We start from the raw sequence: 24345 nt of genomic DNA, 5'->3' as shown, positions 1-24345 counted from the left end.
GAATAACTATATACAAAATACCAACATGGTATTCTAACACACCCCCCCAAAATGGAGAAAAAACATGAAGAAAAAATATATATACATTTACAAATAACACTTTCAATATTTGGAAGACCCTCAGTCCTCTGCACAATATTATGCTGCTGATGCCAGGGGCCATAGCACACCCATGCTTGCAGAAATACATTTGGGCAGATGAACACCACTTGTGGCAGGAGCTGGATGAACCAGCTTCAGTGGAGGATGGACACCTTGGCACTGGGGGCTCCCATTCGGAGTCAGTGTCACTGTGAAAGAAAATGTTCAGTTAGAATAGTTTCACATATGAGCCCTGTATCAACAGGTATAATAAACATATATATATATATATATATATAGAGTACAGGGAACATAAGGTTGAATATATTATTATAGACCTGCTAGATCTACTGTCTCATTTATATTATGACATTTCAGCTAGATCTACTGTCTCTATTATATTATGACAGACCAGCTAAATCTAATGTCTTTATTATATTACAACAGAAAAGCTGTATCGACTGTCTCCATTTAACTTTGGCCATTGTTGTGGGCCTGCCCTCCCCTCAACAGCCTCAAATAGGCTATTTCATTTCACAAATAATATTTAATATTATTATTTCAAACAACGGCATTAGCATGAGAAGAACTTACCTGTCCAAAACGATGTCCTCTCCGTTCAAAAAATATTCCTCCATTTGGGAATCGCTAAATGAATCGTCCTCGATCAATTTCTTCTAAAATTGTGTGTACATCTGTATATCTAGACTTAGATTTAGCTTTCCCTGACTTAGTCGCCATACTGAATGATATATAAACAGCTGAATATGCGCTTTACCAAAACAGCGCTGTGCGCAACATGCGTTGCTCCTTCCGGTATGAAACTTCAATGGCGAATGACCCTCTTTAAGCCGGAGTTTACTACATGGGTTGGTCTTCCAACACAAAAACATTACATATGGCCGTTTACCTCAGCTCATTGGCTATCTACACAGCTAGATTTCAAGACGATCAGTGTTCATTGGGTTAAAATACAGTCAATCAACGAAACAGCGGGCAAATAATTGGTGCACAATGATGTCATTACTTGTTGTCTTCAAATCAGTTTCTTTCAGTCAATACGTCCCGCGAAATGACCCATCAGGTTTGGTTGTGTTACAAACAAACCAGTTGATTGCAAAGAAACCAAACATGACTGGAAAAGTCACGTTCTGTGTGTGTATTTACCTCGAGTGTGTTGTCGAAAAATGGAATGAGATGGAATTCACGACACAAGCGGTTCACAAAATGTTTTGTGTTAGGCTATAAAAATGTATTTTATCAAACAATACTGTTGTTTAACAATGATCATTGGGATTGCTAACAGAGGAAGATCGTCAAAGGTAAACTATTTATTTTATTGCAGTTTGTGATTTTGTTACGCCTGTGCTTGTTGAAATAGCTGTTTTTTATGGGGCTCTATCCTCAGATAATCGCATCGTATTCTTTCTCAGTAAATCCTTTTTTAAATCTGACAACGCAGTTGGATTAACAAGATTCTAGGCTTTCAAAACATGTGAGACAGTTGTATTTTCATGAATGTTTAATATGACTATTTATGTAGCGATCACCGAATGTTGTCGAATTTCATCCCGCTACCGGGTTCCGTGCTCAGAGAGGTTAATATTAGACATCGCTGTCACACCCTGACCTTAGTTTGCTTTGTATGTTCTATGTATTGTTTGGTCAGGGTGTGATTTTAGGCTATTTTATTTTTCCAATGATTGCACGCTGGCCAATAGAACGGATGGCAGTGGGAGTTTACTCACTCGCCTACAAATTCTCGTAAGGCAGCCTGACCTCCGCCCCCTTTTTATCCGTCTTTTCTTCACGCAAATGATGGGGATTTGGGCCTGTTCCCGAGAAAGCAGTATATCCTTCACATCGGACTCGTCAGACTCATTAAAGGAAAAAGCTTCTTCCAGTTCGTGGTGAGTAATCACTGTTCTGATGTCCAGAAGTTATTTTCAGTCATAAGAGACGGTAGCAGCAACATTATGTACAGAATAAGTACAAAAAAAAAAGTTACAAACAAAGCAAAAAAACGAACAAAAAACACAGTTGGTTAGGAGCACGTAAAACGTCAGCCATCTTCTCCGGCGCTATTCTGGTGCAAGGCACTTAGCCTTCCTGAGTTCTCCCATGTCACCCCACTCCTCCATACACTCCACTAGCTTCCAGTCGAATCTCGCATCCACAACAAGACCATGGTGCTTGCCTACGCAGCATTAAGGGGAACTGTACCTCCCTACAGCCTATGCTAAAACCCTACGCCCCAAACCCAGCACTCTGTTTTTCCATCTCTAGTCACTTGGCAGTCAAAAGTTATTCTCTGTCCAGGTAGACCAATGGTGGAACCAGCATCCCCCTGATGCTAGGAGAGCAGCCTCTGCCTATCTTCCAGAAATATTTGAAACCTTACTTCTTTAAATAGTAATCTCAGTCTTATTTAACTGTAAGTCGCTCTGGAGAAGAGCGTCTGCTAAATGACTAAAATGTAATGTAAAATGTAAATCACTTAGATCTGTGATGCATTGGATTAGACAAGGCAAACAGTTGCTGCCTGAAGTAATGGATGTTTGTGCGACCGCTCCATGGAGCTCTCTCTCTGGTTTAAGGGCCTGCTACTGGGCGTCCCTACATCTCTGATCGAAGCCTCAGATGTGTGGAAAAGCAGCCAGCTGCTCATTATACTGGAGCCACTGTGTGTGTGTGTGTGTGTGTGTGTGTGTGTGGTGTGTGTGTGTGTGGTAGTAGTAGTAGTAGTACACACAAACACTCATACACACACTGACATGCACACACACAAACATAAACATACAGAAAAACCATCAGCAGACAGAAGCTTCAAACAACCACTAAACCACATGTCCAGCAAATGAGATCCACTCAAAACAGTCAGTTTACAGAAAAGTGTATATTCTGCATTGATTTACATACTGTATCTCAGACATTGTGCTTGGATGTTGAAGCCCACCTATCCAAATAGCATAATTGCGTATGCTACACAAGAAAGAGTGTCTCTTTGAGTTGCTCCTCACACTTACTTGTCTTTTCAATTACTTGTCTTCTCAATCATCAAAGACACAAAGACACACGTGGTATCACTGATTCTGATTTGTGTGTGTGTGTGTATATGGTGAATGCGTGCAGGCATATGACTGTTTGCTTGAGGTGAAGCTGTGCTTACTCGTTGGGCACTTGTAAAATATGTTCCTTCTCAATTGTCCTCTCCTTCGTTACGTTGCCTAAAGAGGAGAGTGTATTTCCATCATTTTTAAATCTCCTTCTGTCGTGAACTCTAATAAACATGAATTAACATGTTGTACCCATTTACTTTTTGTTTGTTTGTTCACCAGACCAGGTAACTCCAAATGAATAGAGCCTCCAAAACCATCTTAAGATCACAGTTACTACAATATGAGAAGAAATAAGCAGTTTGCCTTACTCTTAAACTAAGAAATTGCCTCTTGCCACTGCCAACTGAGTTTTGTTTATTTCACCACCTAAAACATTTGTTCATTTCATTTATGGCTTTTATGAGAACAAAATATCGCAGAGATGTTTAGCCTTTCGACGTCTGATGTTACCACATGCAAATTAAAAATGCATGATCAGATTCTACACTTTGGGTTCTCGGATAACAGCTTTACTTTATTTAATCAGATGGAATTAAAAAGTGGCTTCCCTCAAACCGGATTTACATATGCATACAGTAGACCTCCAGCATTTTGTACTAACTAATTACAAGTCACTATTTATTTGTGAATATGTTTACGGTAATCTAACCGCTTTTGAATTGGAAAATCCAAGGCCATATCCAACTGGATGTTAAACAAAATATAGAATTTCATGTGCAATAAAAAACAATGAAGATATGACACAAGTATGAATCAGATTTCATTTATAATACTGTATATATTTTACATAATTTTAAACGTTGAGCACCATGCTCAGACAGAGAGCGTCTCCTTCAGTCCTTGTGTATTATCCAGTTGTCGGTGGGATTGGAGGGGTTGGTTGGGGCTTTCACACTCTCTGATTTCACTATTGATATCTCAGAGATTCACTCCTGGCACCAAAATGTCTGAACGCTTTCAGAAAAGCCCCCTTCGCAGCAATTCTAACACCAACAGAGGCACCCACACTCCCAATCAATGCCTTTTGACCCTAATTGTTTAAAACGCTTCGCTGCATCACTTCCAGGTGCAAAGCTACAGTATTACTTCTGACATCGTCTGGATACAGATAGGTCCCCTACGTGCTGGTCCGTTCTTCATCAGCCAATCACGCCTCAGACTGGCCGTGGGTCCATGACCAAACGTTGGAGAATTATTAGAATTATACAATAAACGTCACACTTTCCCCTTCTTGTGTTCCATCATTCATAATGCATGACCCACTATGAAGGATTGCCACAGCCGAGGAGGACAGGCAGGGAGGCAGGTAGGAATGCACACTGGCCCGTTCAGGACGTAATCTGGTCATCTATATTTCAAGATTTTTCTTGCAAATATGCGGCCCTCTGTTCTGTATGATGAGTTATCCATCTAAAGGATTCTTTTTGTTTTTCTGCTACTTTTTTGATTTGAGTTTTAAGTGCCTTATCAATGTTTCTTGCGGACTGTCCTCCTGTCTTTGTGTGATGCCTTTGATGTCTCCCTGCACTTCCACTGCCTGAATCCTATGTATTTTTCATATTAACCCTGGAAATCCTCCGGAATTTAGATCATCGTTGTATTGTAGAGTTTAATGGAGTGTGGTAGAACAGTACTTTGCACGCAGGATTAGTTATGCAAAAGTATATTCATTCATGTAGTTTGCATGCAAATGAGCATTAGGGTCTCCCTAATAAGGCGTATCATAAAAGAATTGTCAGGAAATAAACAGAAAACAATATGGATATGAAGGTAATACATGTATTTTTGCTCTCGTTTGTTTGTGTGGGGGGTAGATGGTCTGACTCCATACAGCCCTCCAGGCTTTCTCATGTTGTTCCTCAGATCTACGGCTCTGCAAGGTGGCCTACTGAATGGATGGACTGCACAGAGCTTGGTGTCATTAATTAAAACCATGTGCTCAACAGAAGTGCCTCTCTGCCATGTAATAAAACAAGTTTATAGAGCACTCCTGCCCGCGCTCCTTTTCCTCTCTTTTCATCTGTATGACAAAGTGCACTCTCCCTGGTCAGAGTATAACTCTCCCCTCCAGACAGCTCCAGGATTATGGGTGTGAGGAGGAGGTGAGACTGGGGGGATGGAGGCAATGACTCTGCTCAGAGTCATCATGGCAGACATAAATTAAATAGATTTCTCTCACTGTCTCCTCTTGACAGTCTGCTGGTATGCGTGATCAGGCCAGGGAAATTGGCCTGACGAAGAGGGGATCGGATGACCCAGGCCTAGGATGAAGCCATCTGATCCCTGGGCCTTTGGTAAAGCCAAGGCGCCTCTCTTTCTCCTATTCAATAAGAGGAGACAGACAGCATGGAGGGCTAGAATTAACTGATCACCATATGACTAGAGAGCTCTTCGCTCACGCTGTCTGTCTGTATGTCTGTCTCTGCCTCTCTCTTACCCTTCCTCTTCTCTGTCCCATTTTCCAATCATTCTCCTTACGCAATATCCTTGTCCATTTTTCCAGCCGTACCTGTCTATCCTCTTAAAGTCCCTCTAAGGGATTAACATACACATTACACTGTGATTTTGTAATAATATACAATTTGCAGATCTCTGTATAGACAGAACCTGGGACTTCCCAAGGTCACAGACCTGAATACTCCTCCTTAATTCCTTTTGGTGGCCAGCCAGCGCTTTGGCACTGCCTCTATTTGCATCACAGAGCGGTCCAGGTGTTGCTTTTAGATTACAGTGTGTGCTGGGAAATAGCTGTAATCAGGTTAGCTGAATAAAGAGACATGGCTCTTCCCTCTTCATCCATTGTAGACGCAGATACACTTATACTTGAGTCAGTCTGACATCTACTGTCTCTCTCCTCTGATTGGACTGTCTGCGGCTATAGGCAGGCTGAAAGCAGACTGGCCACAGCAGAGAGGAGAATGGCTAACTGAACCCAGCTCAAAACTAGAACACATGCCACCCAGTCCCGAGCCTCCCCCTCTCGTCCCAACACAAGTCTCTCCTAACACATTTGGCACACAGAGTGGAGCATCTGTCATTGACTCCAAAGTTGGTTATGATTCCGTGTCCCTGTCACTGCTGTGGCTCTGTGGCTGTTTGGGTTATATTGTCACAATCATTTAGTGATGGATTGGAGCAAGGTGCAGCGTGGTAGGCGTACATTTTACTTTTATTTAAATGACACCGAAAAAACAACAAAATACAAAAACGAACGTAAATCTACATGCAGTGCAGAAAGCAACTACACACAAACAAGATCCCACAAACTAAAGGTGGAAAAAAGGCTGCCTAAGTATGATCCCCAATCAGAGACAACGATAGACAGCTGCCTCTGATTGGGAACCATACCAGGCCAACATAGAAAATACAACATAGATTGCCCACCCTAGTCACACCCTGACCTAACCAAATAGAGAATAAAAAGGCTTTCTACGGTCAGGGTGTGACATATTTGCTCTTTGACATAACCCACAGTTCATGTACTTACAGCTTACAATTAAGTGATAAAGCCAGTGTTTGAAGGATATATTGGCATGGGTGTTGTTCATCGAGGGCCGGAAAACCGTGCCAATATATCCTCAAAGCACCGGCTTCGAGGGTGTTATCACTTTTATACAACGGGTTACCAACATATTCAAATAATGGTTGACATATTTTCATGAAAAAAATGTATTTACTCATACTATTTCATCCTTCCACAATATATAGTCCCGACACAAATCTAGGTTTGCTACCCAAGCCAGCTTGTTGTTTGTTCTATCAGTTTGGTTGTCAGAGACGCAACCCAGTTGTTCAGTCTTTTTGTTCTGTATCTATGGACGCGACCCAGTCGTTCATTCTAACTGTTCCATTGCCATACTGGCTAGCAACATTCTTATCCCTTGCTTGCTAGTTAGACAACTGTGGCTAACTGACAGTCACGTCAAACAGTGCAGCCAGAATAACAACACAGTAGCTGCATTTGCATTTGTTTAAGTGGTACTCTAGTGACGTTTATACATCCATATTAATGAGCTAATGAAGCGAGATTTTGCCTGGCAAAGAAATTGTGCTGTCTCCTCAGGACACTGTTGTTCAGAGGAGCTAGCCAACAACACAGCTAACACAATTACTTCAAACGGAAGCTGGAAAGACTGTAAACTAGCTGTACTTCGTTTCATTTTAAATTTTTTACATTTAAATCGTCGTTCCGACTCTCGACACGTTCGTTACTATGGGACAACTAGAGATCGAATTTGAATTTTGAAACAAAGTTGCAAATGTTGGAGAGACAGACAGCAAGGTTTATGCAAATCTCCACTGTTGAAAAGAGAGATCAAGTTTATGAATTGCCTTGCTGGGCTGATGAGACAGTGGATTGCGCAGTGAGATGGAACAGAGTAAATAGGCATATCAACGTCATAGATTTAGCTGGTGGTAACTTGTAGAATAGACACCGTCTGGAATGTGGTTTTAACCAATCATTATCCACGATTAGACCCACCCGTTGTATAATGCTCTCTATTAGGAAAATCATAATGGCAAACTACCAGTAGTAATAGGTTGCCTGCTGAGTTGAACCCCATGACTTACAGTAATAATTGTTAGTGTGTGTTGGAGGAAAGGAAGGTCCAGGCAGCATTACATTTTATCACCCAGCATTCAATATTATCACCCAGATTCTATAGATGAAACAATGCAATTAATCTGAGCTGCTAAATCAAAATAAAATTAGCCCAGGGGTGAATTATTTGGAAGTGTGCCCTCAGTTCTATAGACTAGAAATTATTGATATTTGCCATAAGCTCACATTTGTCATTCAAAAATACATTGAGTTGGGATCATACATAATGAGAACTCTGCTATGAATTAGTTGTCATGCACGTATATGGGGGAGGTATCAGGCATCTGCTCCTGGCTACATGAATGTTGAGGTCGTGCAGGGGAGGGAAGAGCACTGTGCCATTACAATACACTTTAAACACCTTGAATGGGAGGAACTCAATGTAGCACTAAGTAGAGGAAGCTAATTAGCCATAAAGTAACTGTCAGTCATTGTGGGTAACCATGTCTAAGCAGAGACTTTACAGCTCATTTGCCATACAGAGAACAAATTGATCAACATCTGGCTACCAAAGACAGGTAGTCTGATATACAGTATATTGAACTTTTTTCTCCAGACATTACAGCACCAACAAAATAAAAAAAGAACACAATTATTCCTATTGTTTAAAAAAATAATCTTACCAGAGATGTTGGATTTGTTGCAGTTCTGCATTGTCCTCTTGGCTAATCCCTATACAGAGAGAGACAGTGGGGTGTGTGGAGCACAGTATCACGCTACTGAAGACACACATCTGCCACATTAACCCTCTGTGATTCTCCTCTGGACACTCTCTGCATGCCATCTAGCCTAAGCCCCACGGCTCCATTCTTCTCCCCTGGCCCCGCTGTGCTCAAAAGAGCATATTCCAAGGAGTTGATTTGCCTATGGAAATAAAGATGGTTAAAAGAGCATACTCCAAGGAGTTGATTTGCCTTTGGAAATAAAGATGGTTAAAAGAGTTGTTAAGATGCCCCTGTGTACAGTACATGCAGTAAACAATTTGTCATGCAGTGGAGATTCCATCTGTAACGACAGGGTTGTTGGAGTGATAATGAATTGGAAAATAATTGTATTGCAATGATGCACATAAAAATGTTTTTAATTTCATAAAACATGCCTTAATTAAAATGTCATGTTTAAAAAATGGAGTGCCTTTGTTCAGACAAGGAATGGCCCTGTAGATCATAGCACTGCAACAGCAATTGCAAAGGTTCTACTATAGCGTTTTTCCTGACTTGAGCTGCAGTTTTCCAAATTGTATTTTTCTGTATCAAGAAACAACAAAAAAACAAGACCTGCATCGATCAGGTATTTAAGATGAATCAAATAAATCAGCTTACTCACGACTACAACAAGGTTTGTGTACAGAAGAGTATGGTCAGCATTTCTAAAATAGCAGAACAATAAAGCTACAGTGACACTGTGAATTATGCCTCAGTTCATTTAGAAAATTGCTTTGATGGATTTACATTGGACCATTGCATTAGCAGGCTCCTCAGGGACTTCACTTCTCAACAGTCTGTGCATTTCTAGTGCACCGCTCAAACTGTGCCTCCTTTTAACTACCAGGCCTACACTCTCATATGTTTAGGAGCTCAGCAGACTGTAATGCATTCATTATCTGAGTGGAAACATCCCCTCAGGGTATAGAAAGCCTTCAGACCCGAGTGATGGACTCAGTGGACTAGTGACTAGTTACCAAGCAACTATCAACAGGCCTGTTAATACAGTAGTTCATATTTTCAAGCGTAACATAATGTAATATTTTAATGCATAATATGGCGTCAAAAATATCAGTTGTGTCATGGCTTTAAAGTACGCTGCTTAGATGAGTTTGAATGTTGTGGTCAATATGTTTTAAGGGAATGCTAGATGTGAGAATCATCATCAGCTTGTGTGACTTAGAAAGAGAATAATAGAACGCCTTCTTTGTTCTATTAAAGTAAAAGAAGCAGATGCTCTGAACTCTATTAGAGACCCTGTCAGTTCAAACTAAACAAACACTGATTTTAGCAAAGGTGGTCTCAAGCTCAAAAACTAGCAGGGAAAATGAGTGCGTTCAATAAGGTCACAACTGTGTCTTAAATTAAATATGAAATCTAATGAACTGTGGGACACAGGTTTATTCTCACAGGAGACTAATATGCCTGCTCATTGTCTGATCCTTACTGATCTGTTGTGCCAAATGCAACGTCCTGTTTTTCTGTAATAACAGGGCTTTTTGTACTTCTACTTTGATGTGTTTTCATTGCATTGCATTTCTCTTGTTCCTTTGGGTTTAATGTTTCTCTGCACTCAGATTCAGAATCACTGGGATAATCACCTTTCTGGCTGCCACGACCTAACCCCAACCATGACATTATAACTGTGTGGGTATGTGCTATTTACTGTAAAGAGTCATATCAAAGTATGATGCGTCCACTCTGACTTAGTCCCCCCTGTAGCATGCCCTAGCCGTCACTTAGAATTCCCTGCAGTAGTGTTCACTGGTAGTGCCAAGCGAGTACACCTCAGTCACAGGGAGGTCGTTTGGAGTTGAGGCTCTTGCCTCCTTGTCCCTGCTGAATAGACCACGTTGCTGTGTGGGTTGAATGAGAGTTTGGTACTCTGGCCTCATCTGTCCTCTGCACCACATTAAAATGAGTTTCAGCCCCCAGAGAGAAGCTATCTTAAACAGACAGGTAAAAAGCCATGCACCGTGTGCTGGAGGTCCTAAAGAGGACAATCCTGGAAAATAAATAAAATTAATAAATAAAAGTCCCATTTTGTGGGGCAGGTGGCAAACAAGTGTCATGGAAAGGAAAAATGAATACAATAGCTGCAGGGAGAAATGAGTTTGAATTATAAATGATCAAAAAAATATTTATCAGATTTCTTACCTGCATTTTATTAAAGATGGATCCAGGCTCTGGATTCAGGATCCCCCTCAAACTCCCCCTTCTGTCGGAGAGGAGAAGAATGCCAATTACACACCTGGAGAATTCTCTGCCACCAATCAGTAAACATCATTAAAATACAGATGAAATGCTATGTGACTCCCAAAGAATCTCAATGATGAAAGTGCCATTTTACAGAAATGCAGGTCGTATAATATAAAGTGGTATTAAATCTCACAAATGGGATTTGTTATTGCAGATCTTTATCATTGTTTTATCATATTCTTATTCTTGCCTTGTTGCCCACTTGAAGCGGTCCCCCCTTGGTCTTAGTCAATGAAAAATAGACAGTAAGGAGTGAGTATGTTGAGTGTCAACATGTACATAGAACATCACTGAGGAGGCTTTCATTCCAAAAATATCTGTCTACCTGTTGACCCTGGCTGCGACGCTACGATTGCTCATCCACCATACAAACGCAATCTTTCTTTTCCAATGCTTAATTTGAAGTTTGTGCGTCAGTGAGTGTGTGTGCGTGTGTGAGTGTTTGTGTTGTCGGGGCGTAAGGGACATATGCTGTTCCACATCAGAGGCGGGTAGAGGCAAGGCAAGGGAGGGCAGCATGACAGTACATTTGGCTTTTTCTGCTGCTGACCCCCAGACTATTCACGCTCTGCCCACTCATCACCGACCTCGAGGCTCTCGCTTCTCTAGAACAATAGGCTCTTTCATCAGGCTGCAGGCTGACTCCTCCATACACATGCTTTTGAAAACAGTTGTCCTATTTCATGTGAGAAATATCATTTTACCAATGGAGCCATTGCATGCATTGACTCATACAAATGGGTTTGGTTTTGGTGAATTCACAAACTGTTTGAATGAAATTGTTTGAAATGGTATATTCCACATCTAACTTACATTTTTTCTGCTTCATTATGCTTACCATATGTTTGTTATTTTTGAGACTGAACTTCAGATAGTCTGCAGGCACACTTCTCATAGTTGTTGTTTTTTAATTTGCATTCTAATTTCTGCACCATATATGTATCTACACATGCACTAAGGCTATATAGCCTGCCATTGACATTGATGAGATACATTCCTGAGCACAAAAACATTTATACCGCGCTCTAATTTGATCCACATACAAGACAGATAATGGTGGAGAAATCAATGTAGCCGTTCTTCAACATAAAACGTCTACAGTACGTATTCAAATAGCTACATTGTGCAGCCTTGAGTGCAGTCAGGTTTTATTTGGTTTCAGACACACCCAAGTATTTGGCAGATCTGAGATCTTCAAAAACATGAAGAATTGTGTCTGGGCAAACAAGACTCTAAAGAACATGTATTTTTTGTTTGTTATGACAGATGGAGACAGTGGTATGGCTGAATTAAGATGGTATTTTAAGGACAGTTATTTATATTGTCATGTCAACAAAAATGTATTTAATAGCATGGTCTGAGAATTGGGAGCTTAACAAAATGTCAGCCCTATGCAGCACGAATTCAGGGCTTGCATGAAATAAAATAGAAGAAACGGAGAGATTGAGAGAGGGAAGGAGGGGGGAACAAATTAACAGCATCATCAAAATGATGGAACCAAACTGGAATCCAATTGAAAGAGATTATCAGGACTGCACTAAAGAAGAGAAGAGCTGAGGTGAAGTGGAACAGTGTGTCTGATAAGATTCTGTGAGTACACATCAGAACCATTCTGCACGTTCCATGGAGAAGATTGAGATTGTATGCTCCAGTGTGGAAATCTTAGAGAATGTTATGTGGTTATTTACCACACAGGGATCGTTGATAAGAATTAGGGATTGAATTTCACGCCTATCATATTGTTTCTACTTTCTGTGTTGTCTCTTATCAGTGACCATCGGACTGGCTCACATCGCACTTCAGGTATTGGAAGAAAAATATTAGAATGGCTTTCCATACATTACATGGACTAGTTAGTCTGATGCTGTATATGGAGGAACTCACTGTGGAGCATACTCCTTGATTCAGAATTACACATTTCAATATGTTAACTCAAATACACTATATATAAAAATGTATGTGGACACCCCTTCAAATTAGTGGATTTGGCTATTTCAGCCACACCCGTTTCTGACAGATGTATAAAATCAAGCACACCGCCATGCAATCTCCATAGACAAACATTGGCAGTAGAATTGCCTTACTGAAGAGCTCAGTGACTTTTAAAGTGGCACCGTCATAGGATGCCACCTTTCCAACCAGTCAGTTAATCAAATGTCTACCCTGCTAGAGCTGCCCCGGTCAACTGTAAGTGTTGTTGTTGTGAAGTAGAAACATCTATGCGCAACAACGCCTCAGTGGTTAACCACACAAGCTCACAGAACAGGACTGCCGAGTGTCCTCGGTTGCAACGCTCACCACCAAGTTCCAAACTGCCTCTGGAAGCAATGTTAGCACAACAACTGTTCATCGGGAGCTTCATTAAATGGGTTTTCAAGGAGTGGTATAAAGCTTGCAGTCATTGTACTCTGGAACAGTGGAAATGTGTTATTTGGAGTGACGAATCACGCATCACCATTTGGCAGATCGACGGACAAATCTGGGTTTGGTAGATGCCAGGAAAACGCGACCTGCCCCAATGCATAGTTCCAGCTGTAAAGTTTGGTGGACAAAGAATAATGGTCTGGAGCTGTTTTTCATGGTTCGGGCTAAGCCCCTTAGTTTCAGTGAAGGGAAATCTTAACTCTACAGCATCCACAACACTCTAGACTATTTTGTGTTTCCAACTTTGTGGCAACAGTTTGGAGAAGGCCCTTTCCTGTTTCAGCATGACAATGCCACTGTGCACAAAGCAAGGTCTGTACACAATTGATTTGTTGAGATCGGTGTCAAAGAACTTGACTGGTCTGCACAGAGCCCTGACCTCAATCCCTTCGAACACCTTTGGGATGAATTGAGATGGCGACTGCGAGCCAGGCCTAATCGCCCAACATCAGTGCCCGACCTCACTAATGTTCTTGTGGCTGAATGGAAGCAAGTCCCCGCAGCAATGTTCCAACATCTAATGGAAAGCCTTCCCAGAAGAGTGGAGGCTGTTATAGCAGCAACTCCATATTAATGCCCATGATTTTGGAATGAGATGTTCGACGAGCAGGTGTCCACATACTTTGGTCATGTAGTGTATATTTTAATATGTGGAACATATCATGTTGTAATCAAAATCTATCATAAATATTGGTGTTACTTGATTCTCATTGTCTGGTGACATGTCGGCCATGGGACTACTCTTGGTATCAGTGTCGTCCAGCTGTACCCTTAAGTGGCCTATTCCTGAAATTGTTATTAATGGCTCTACTACTACTCCCCAAGCCAGGTCATATTTCATGTTTTTATTGGAAAGAGTGCACATTTGAGTTCATAATCGTCTCTGTATTGCGCCAGGGGCCCGTTACTCTCTAACTCCTGGGATTTATGTTGAACTAATCTCCAGGGAGAATGCTCTTAAAGCGTGTTCATGTACAGTAATGCATGACCAGGATACCAGAGTACATTATAAAACACTGTACAGTAATGCATGACCAGGATACCAGAGTACATTATAAAACACTGTACAGTAATGCATGACCAGGAAGCCAGAGTACATTATAAAACACTGTACAGTAATGCATGACCAGGATGCCAGAGTACATTATAAAACACTGTACAGTAATGCATGACCAGGATGCCAGAGTACATTATAAAACACTGTACAGTAAAGCATGACCAGGATGCCAGAGTACATTATAAAACACTGTACAGTAATGCATGACCAGGATGCCAGAGTACATTATAAAACACTGTACAGTAATGCATGACCAGTATACCAGAGTACCTTATAAAACACTGTACAGTAAAGCATGACCAGGATGCCAGAGTACATTATAAAACACTGTACAGTAATGCATGACCAGTATACCAGAGTACCTTATAAAACACTGCACTCTTAGAAATGTGCTAAGTAGAACAATACAGGGTTCTTCGGTTTGCCCCCATAGGGGAACCCTTTTTGGTGCTGGGTAGAACACTTTGTAGGGCCACATAGGCCTGCAAATCACATTATGCTGGCTTGCAAAGTGATGTGTAATTCCTATTGGAATGCAGCCAGAGTTATCCAACAAGTGGAATTGTTAATCACCAGCAACCTGCATTCAGAATGACTGCCAGGGTAGGGAAGATTAAATACTGAGACTATTTCAATCATCTAAACTGGATTAATCGTCTCAGAAACAGGTGCAATAAATCCAATTACTAACAGATTGGATTAGTTTAGAAAACTGTATGTTATTTATCTTTGTGTAGCATAAAATTAATAAATCAATCAATGTACATGCAAAACCACAGATATTACAGTAAAACAAACTATTCTGAAAATCTCCTTGCAATAGAGCATGCTGGGAAATATGATGTAGAACCCTTCTTGCCTTCAAAAGAATCACCAAAGAGCCATTTCTCCCAAAAATATTTCTTAGGATGTTAAAGGTTCTATGTAGAACCCTTTGACTTACAAAGAACCCTTTTGGAACCCTTTTTTCTAAGAGTTTGCAGGGACTGCTCTACTATGAACCAGCTGATGAGGGGTGAGGGGGATTGAGGAGGTTTGAGGAAGGTTGAGGAGGTGTGGGTGGGGGTAAAGAGAGAGCATCTCTATTCTTAATGCTCCTCTGCCCTGGGGGAAACCTAGAGGGGCACCGGAGGGGCATCTCTTGTCTATTATCCCCCTACCTCAACATTTCTTTAACATTTAAAATGCACTCCCAGAGCTTGGTGAAATTAGAGTTTAGTTTGAATTCCTCCATTTTGGTAACCCTGCTCTGTTATGGATGTTGTTTTTTTTATATATATATATATATAAGTAGGCCACAATCTCTCTTGGTTGCGTTGTTCCTGCTTATGTGGGCCAACTCTTATGTTACGAAGGCCCCGGATTTTAGATTCTGATTAGGCTTTGGTTATGCACCTTTTAGACCTGACAAGGCTGTTTCTCTACTTATGCTGCTCTGTAGGTTAAATGTTTTCTACCTCCTCATTTCTCAAGCCTAATCTGGATAATACTTCCATTTAGGTGGTCCAATTCCGGTTTCATTTTCTGATGGTCCGTCTATGTTTTGGTTGTGGTTTCTTGTTTTCCTGTATGTCATTTGCCCATCAGGGAGAGGTGGGCCCCAGCTGTGATGAAAGGGAAGTGATTCATAATTCATGGTGTTGTAAATGTAGGCACCCAGGCTAATGGGCTATGTGGCGTTATGTAATGAAATACAGCAGAATTATATTTAAGAATATTTTAGCACCCTTTAATAGGAGCCAAGGCTATCTAATAAATTCCAAATGTACTGATAAGCATAGCATGTTAATGTCATAATATCCTTATGCAAGAAACCCCTGTCTGTAAACAACCATGTTCAGTGACTAACTGCTAGAAACCAGAACATAAATAATTGGACACTCTAGATTGATTAACTGGTTTAATTTTACCACATAATTGAATCTGTTATTGGTGAAACGTTATTTGTACCAGGGGCATACACTCTGAGGGTATCATTATGTCTATCATTATTTTAATTGTGTGTTTATCTATAAAATGACCCATGAGATGATGCAACTATCTAAGTTTTGCATGCTTTATATGATCATAGATGAATCTATAAATTAGTGCCTGAGAGAGGAACAGACAGACAGACAGAGAAAGAGAGCGAGAGAGAGAGAGAGAGAGAGAGACAGAGAGAGAGAGTTGAGAGAGAGACAGAAAGAGAGAGTAGAGAGCGAGAGAGAGAGACAGACAGACAGAGAGGAGATAGAGAGAGAACACGGGCAGGAACGGTACCCTGGGGAAGATATACATGTATTCCTTTGTTCTTCTGCCACACTGAAAAAGGCTGCATCAATGAAGTCGACTGTTTCCAGATATAAACAAAGAAGGAAGAGTGAGGGTTTCTGGAAGGGTCTCACCCCTCTCCTCCACTCGACCATCTTTTCCAGGGAACACAAAGAGCATTATGTATGAGGCCCAGAAAGTCTCTGAGCATACTCTGCTCCTCCACACAATGTCACCCAGGCACCCTGCACAGGAATACACAACGCCTCACAATAACACACATGGATACATACGAATCAATAAGGGGTTATGAGGTGATCGTTCCTTCATACTTTTTGTATTGTGGTGTGATTAACAACCACTTACCTCAGAGATATGACATAGTCCTTTCTCTCAATAGAAGATTAAAAACTATGATGGGAGTCACAAAGGAAGTCAAACTTATTGTGCCGTTTTCTTTTGAAGTGTCAAAGGGAAGTGACCCTTGAATATTTCATTCAGATTTCTTTGGATTTCCTCATGTAGCCTGTGTGAAACTTTCTCCCCATGAAATTCAATGAAGGGATGTAAAGATAAGAACGGGTCAAGTTACAAAAATCAACCATGGCCCGTATTCACAAAGCATCTCAGAGCAGGAGTGCTGATCTAGGATCTGTCCATACAGTCTTATTCATGATGATCCTAGGTCAGCACTCCTACTCTGAAGCGCTTTGTGGATACGGGCCCAGGTGTGTTTTTCAGATAAAGTTAGAATCATGCAAAACGATAGGGGTGCTATTGAACCACAGCCTGCTGAGAGGTAACTGATGGCGTGCCCAAATAAGCTATTGAAAATAAAAAAACAAGAGGCACATTATGTGTTTTCATATTTCCTCATATTACGGTAACAGAACATTCAACCCTGAATCCGAGATAAGACGAGGTACATTTCAGCTTTGTACTTTGTTTGTCTATCTGTTTAATATTATCTCAAATCAAATAAAACAAAATGTTATTGGTCACATACACACGTATACACATATATACAGATGTTATTGCGAAATGCTTTTGTCTTCCTAGCTCCAACAGTGCAGTAGTATCTAACAATTCACAACAATACACACAAATCTAAAAGTAAAATAATGGAATGAAGAAATATATAAATATTAGGACGAGCAATGTCAGAGTGGCATTGACTAAAATAAAGTAGAATACAGTATTATTTTATTTTTTATTTAACCTTTATTTAACTAGGAAAGTCAGTTAAGAACATATTCTTCTTTACAATGATGGCCTACCGGTGAACAGTGGGCTAACTGCCATGTTCAGTAGAACAACATATTTTTTACCTTGACAGTACATACAGTACATTTGACATGAGTAAAGCAGAATGTAATCTTTATTAAAGTGACTAGGTTTCCATTATTAAAGTGACCAGTGATTCCATGTCTATGTACATAGGGCAGCAGCCTCTAAGGTGCAGGTAATTGGGTGGTAGCTGGCAAGTGATGGCCTTGAGATAGAAGCAGTTTTTCAGACTCTTGGTCCCTGCTTTGATGCACCTGTACTGACATCGCCTTCTGGATGATAGCGGGGTGAACGGGCCGTGGCTCAGGTGGTTGATGTCCTTGATGATCTTTTTGGCCTTCCTGTGACATCGGGTGGTGTGGGTGTCCTGGAGGGCAGGCAGTGTGCCCCCGGTGATGCGTTGGGCAGACCGCACCACCCTCTGGAGAGCCCTGCGGTTGCAGGCGTTGCAGTTGCCGTACCAGGCGGTGATACAGCCCGACAGGATGCTCACAATTGTGCATCTGTAAAAGTTTGTGATGGTCTAAGCCAAATTTGTGAGGGTCCAAGCCAAATTTCTTCAGCCTCCTGAGGTTGAAGAGGTACTGTTGCGCCTTCTTCACCACACTGTTTGTGTGGGTGGACCATTTCAGATCATCAGTGATGTGTACACTGAGGAACTTGAAGCTTTTCACACTCTCCACTGCAGTCCAGTCGATGTGGATAGGGGTGTGCTTCCTCTGCTGTCTCCGAAGTCCATGATCAGCTCCTTCATTTTGTTGACGTTGAGGAAGAGGTTATTTTCCTGGCACCACTCCACCAGGGCCCTCACCTCCTCCCTTCAATCTGTCACGTCATTGTTGGTAATCAGGCCTATTACTGTTGTCGTCTGCAAACTTGATAATTCATTTGGAGGTGTGCATGGCCAGGCAGTCATGGGTGATCAGGGAGTCCAGGAGGCGGATGAGATTGTGTTTAGCTTGTCCGGGAGCAAGACGTAGGTGTCCGCAATCTGTCTGGATTTCCCTTTGTAATCCGTGATTGTCTGTAGACCCTGCCACATACGTCTCTTGTCTGAGCCATTGAATTGCCGCTTGCCATGCGGTAGCAGCGAGAACAGTCTATGACTAGGGTGACTGGAGTCTTTGACAATTTTTAGGGCCTTCCTCTGACACTGCCTGGTATAGAGGTCCTGGATGGCAGGAAGCTTGACCCCAGTAATGTACTGGGCCGCACACACTACCCTCTGTAGTGCCTTGCGGTCGAAAGCCGAACAGTTGCCATTCCAGGCAGTGATGCAACCAGTCAGGATGCTCTCGATGGTGCAGTTGTTGAACCTTTTGAGGATCTGAGGACACATGCCAAATCTTTTCAGTCTCCTGAGGGGGAATAGGTTTTGTCGTGCCCTCTTCAAGACTGTCTTGGTGTGCTTGGACGATGTTAGTTTGTTGGTGATGTGAACATCAAGAAACTTGAAGCTCTCAACCTGCTCTACTACAGCCCCGTCGGTGAGAATGGGGGCATGCTCGGTCCTCCTTTTCCTGTAGTCCACAATCATCTCCTTTGTCTTAATCATGTGGGGGAGAGGTTGTTGTCCTGGCACCACACGGCCAGGTCTCTGACCTCCTCCCTATAGGCTGAATCGTCGTTGTCGGTGATCAGTCTTACCACTATTGTGTCATCAGCAAACTTAATGATGGTGTTGGAGTCGTGTCTTGCCGCGCAGTCATGAGTGAACAAGGAGTACAGGAGGGAACTGACCACGCACCTCTGAGGGTGTGTTGAGGATCAGCGTGGCGGATGTGTTGTGTTGGCAGATGTGTTGTTACCTACCCATTTGCGGGCGGCTCGTCAAGAAGTCCAGGATCCAGTTGCAGAGGGAGGTGTTTAGTCCCAGGGTCCTTAGCTTATGATATGATGTGAATGGATTGTTTTAATTCTCCTGTCTCACTGCACCAAAATTGCTCAATGAGTCACTAGTGCACGACAATCATTTTACAATAAAGTTGCCAATATTGCTTGTGTCTGTGGACTGCAAAGGAGACTGTAAGCCTGATCCACCCTGCTCTAAACTAGCTTCTCCTATAAAAGAGGGCTTACATTTTTCCACAGGTACTCAATGAACATCCTACAGTGTATAGCTTTGTAATGCACACACTCAATACAGATATCCAAGATCATAAATCCTAGTAATAGAGATGACAGCAGTATGATATGCGAGGTTTCAGAGGGGGGAAAACAGGCTTCACTTAGAATTCAGCCGGGCCATGCAGAGGAGTACCGGGAGTTCAGACAAATATTGGTTTTGTGTCAAAAAGCCACTTAAAAGTTAGATGTGTTAATCTTGTTGCTAATGGCCCTGTGAACATCTCCTTAATATTCTCCCCCCAGTCTCCTCAAACAGAGGTTGTCCCCACAAGGTTAATTAGTAGTGGATCCCCTGACATTCTCAAAGCGATGAGGGCTTCAATGGAGGAGGTACATACCTCCACACAACACTGGCAAACAAGGTTAATGGGCCTCCAAAATCTCTCTCTCACCCGCATTCATCTACATACAGTGTGTTACTTTTTACTCGTGTTGGTAATTAACAAGATTGAGGTGTGTCTGGGGCAATTATGCCCGTTGATAAGATATAAACTGAATTTTAGCCAAGACACAGTAACAATATGACAAGCCTGTAAATCATAAGTGTTTTTTTTCTCTTGTTCCCACTACATTAGTGAATAACTAATTGACTTGCTTGTGTAATTACATGACCAATATGACATAGAGCACTATTGGGTTACATATGAAAATGAATCAGCATTGCTGTGGTCACACATAATAAATGTTTTTAAAAAAGATGTCTCAGAAAGATTTATCTATTCATGTCTAATTCAGGCCATGTTTTTGATGTCACTGATTGTGAAGTAGCTGTTGTATTTGCCAAACATACCCCCGAGAGAGACAGCAGCAGAGTACATAAGCAGCTATTCTGAGAAAAAAATACAGAGACATCCCTCACAAAGGTACAGTTGAAGTCTGAAGTTTACATACACCAAGTTGAATGTGCCTTTAAACAGCTTGGAAAATTTCTGAAAATTATGCCATGGCTTTAGAAGCTTCTGATAAGCTAATTAACATCATTTGAGTCAATTGGAGTTTTATCTGTGGATGTATTTCAAGGCCTACCTTCAAACTCAGTGCCTCTTTGCTTGACATGGGAAAAGCAAAAGAAATCAGCCAAAACCTCAGAAAAAAAACCTGTAGACCTCCACATGTCTGGTTCATCCTTGGGAGCAATGTCCAAATGCCTGAAGGTACCACGTCCATCTGTACAAACAATAGTACGCAAGTATAAACACCATGGGACCACGTAGCCGTCATACCGCTCAGGAAGGAGATGCGTTCTGTCTCCTAGAGATGAACGTACTTTGGTGCAAAAATCAATCCCAGAACAACAGCAAAGAACCTTGTGAAGATGCTGGAGGAAACAGGTACAAAAGTATCTATATCCACAGTAAAACGAGTCCTATATCGACATAACCTGAAAGGTCACTCAGCAAGGAAGAAGCCACTGCTCCAAAACCGCCATTAAAAAAAACAGACTACAGTTTGCAACTGCACATGTGGACAAAGATGGTACTTTTTGGAGAAATGTCCTCTGGTCTGATGAACCAAAAATAGAACTGTTTGGCCATAATGACCATTGTTATGTTTGGAGGAAAAAGGGGAGGCTTGCATGCAAGCTGAAGAGCACCATCCCAACCCTGAAGCACGGGGGTGGCAGCATCATGTTGTGGGGGTGCTTTGATGCAGGAGGGACTGGTGCACTTCACAAAATAGATGGCATCATGAGGATGGACAATTATGAGGATATATTGAAGCAACATCTCAAGACATCAGTCAGGAAGTTAAAGCTTGGTCGCAAATGGATCTTCCAAATGGACAATGACCCCAATCATACTTCCAAAGTTGTGGCAAAATGGCTTAAGGACAACAAAGGCAAGGTATTGGAGTGGCCATCACAAAGCCCTGACCTCAATCCCATAGAAAATTTGTGGGCAGAACCGAATAGGCGTGTGGGAGCAAGGAGGCTTACAAACCTGACTCAGTTACACCAGCTTTGTCAGGAGGAATGGGCCGGAATTCACCCAACTTATTGTGGGAAGCTCGTGGAAGGCTTCCCGAAACGTTTGACACAAGTTAAGCAATTTAAAGGCAATGCTACCAAATTCAAATTTAGTATATGTAAACTTCTGACCCACTAGGAATGTGATGAAATAAATAAAAGCTGAAATAAATCATTCTCTCTACTATTATTCTGTCATTTCACATTCTTAAAATAAATTGGTGATCCAAGCTGACCAAAGACAGGGAATTTGTACAAGGATTAAATGTCAGGAATTGTAAAAAAAAAACTGAGCTCATATGTATTTGACTAAGGTGTATGTAAACTTCCAACTTCAACTGTATCTGTGTCACAAATGACTTTGCATCAAGAGTCACACTTCAAAACTGACACTGAATAAAGGGTGTTTTCCCTGTTTCCCCAGAGTATACAGGATCACAGCACTAAGTATCATGTGACCCCATGTGTCCTCACTCCTCCCCTCGCTCTACTGTGATCTCTGTAGGCACAGCATGATTTATCACACCAATATCCCCCTCACCACTGCCCTGATTGCTTTGATAACTTTATTGACATTTCTTCAGATCCCACGGAACGCACATGTCCCATGCATTTTTCAAGAGTGTCCCGGGACTACATGGACTTAAATGATAATCAACCTCAAGCATGTGCCTGGAGTTTTATGTGCCTCTATCATGTTGACTATTTATGTATTCAGCACAGTGGCCCAACTCCAATATCTCTCTCTTCTCTCCTCCCTCCCAGCTCCTCATTCTCAGTGCTATTCCCCCAGAGAGAGGGGGATAAGAGAAATCCAGCTTCTTCTCTGAGGTCACAGGCAGAACTGGAGCTGATGTGGCAGAGGTTTGTAAGGGAATGAAAAGGAGAAGAGGAGCAGCTAAGAGTTTTAAGTATGACCCAGTCCTCCTTTGGAGATGAAGGTGGCACAGCATGCAGTGAGGAGCTTGAGAAGAATTTGGCTTTCTGACTCTCTCACATGCACATCTAAGCCCTTTCCAGTCTCTGCTGATCTGGCCGGGCAGTCGGTGTATACAGCAGGTGCTGTGTTTGGTATTGGTTATGAGATTCCAGCTCCCCAGACAGTGCAGTGAGGTATGCCATGTGTGATATTCAAGACTGAAATAAAACAGGGGCCGCTTTTAAGGCAGAAAATCAGATGTTTGTTTGAGTAAGTAAAGCAAGCCACATTAACAGGTTGAACACTCCTATGTGTTAGATACCTCTATTTCAAAACATGTTGTCAGCCTAAGGCTTGTGTAATGTTGCAAATTATATAGATTCTAAAAATACCTACACATTTTTAAACACATTCTCTTACCAGCAAACTTTTAGCTGTGATAATTATTTAATCAAGATAAATCTTCAACAATTCCCCATACTGACCTTTCATGTTATTCCTCTAATAAAATGAATGTCTCCAGCTGAGTGGATAGTTATCTCTGATTTCAGGCTCTGGGAAGGATGTGCAGGTTGTGTAGGGTTTTTGTACTGACTCAAACCTCTTTAGCGCAATTGATAGAGCATGGCTCCTGCAACGCCAGGATGGTGGATTCAATTTCCGTGGCCACCTATGTATGAAAAAAGTATGCAGACATGACTGTAGGTCGCTGTGGATAAAAGTGTCTGCTAAATGTTATATATTGTACATGTTCACTCCAAATACAACATGTAGGCACATAATTGCTTTTTACACCACACCATACAGTACCAGTCAAAAGTTTGGGAACACTACTCATTCAAGGGTTTTTCTATATTTGTACAACTTTCTACATTGTAGAATGATAGCGAAGGGGGTGCTTTGCTGATTTATTTAGAATTCAAGGCACACTTAATTAGCATGGATACCACAGCATTCTGCAGCAATACACCATCCCATCTGGTTTGAGTTTAGTGGGACTATAACTTGTTTTTCAATCGGTCAATGACCCAACACACCTCCAGGCTGTGTAAGGGCTATTTGACCAAGAAGGGGAGTGATGTATCAGATGACCTTGCCTCAACAATCACCCGACCTCAACCCAATTGAGATGGTTAGGGATGAGATGGACCGCAGAGTGAAGGAAAAGCAGCCAAAAAGTGCTCCGCATATGTGGGAACAACTTCAAGACTGCATTCCAGGTGAAGCTGGTTGAGAGAATGCCAAGAGTGTGCAAAGTTTCATCAAGGCAAAGGGTGACTACTTTGAAGAATCTCAAATATAAAATATATTTTGATCTGTTTAACACTTTCTTGGTTACTACATGATTCCATACGTGTTACTTAATAGTTTTGATGTCTTCACTATTATTCTACAATGTAGAAAATAGTAAAAATAAAGAAAATCCCTTGAATGTGTTTGTCATGCCCTGATCTGTTTCACCTGTCTTTGTGCTTGTCTCCACCCCCTCCAGTTGTCACCCATCTTCCCCATTATCCCCTGGGTACTTATACCTGTGTTCTCTGTTTGT

Source organism: Oncorhynchus mykiss, chromosome 17 (assembly GCF_057628025.1).
Source record: "Oncorhynchus mykiss isolate SJ-2025 chromosome 17, ASM5762802v1, whole genome shotgun sequence".
NCBI classification, from domain to species: Eukaryota; Metazoa; Chordata; class Actinopteri; order Salmoniformes; family Salmonidae; genus Oncorhynchus; species Oncorhynchus mykiss.
This window is presented reverse-complemented; position numbering follows the sequence as displayed.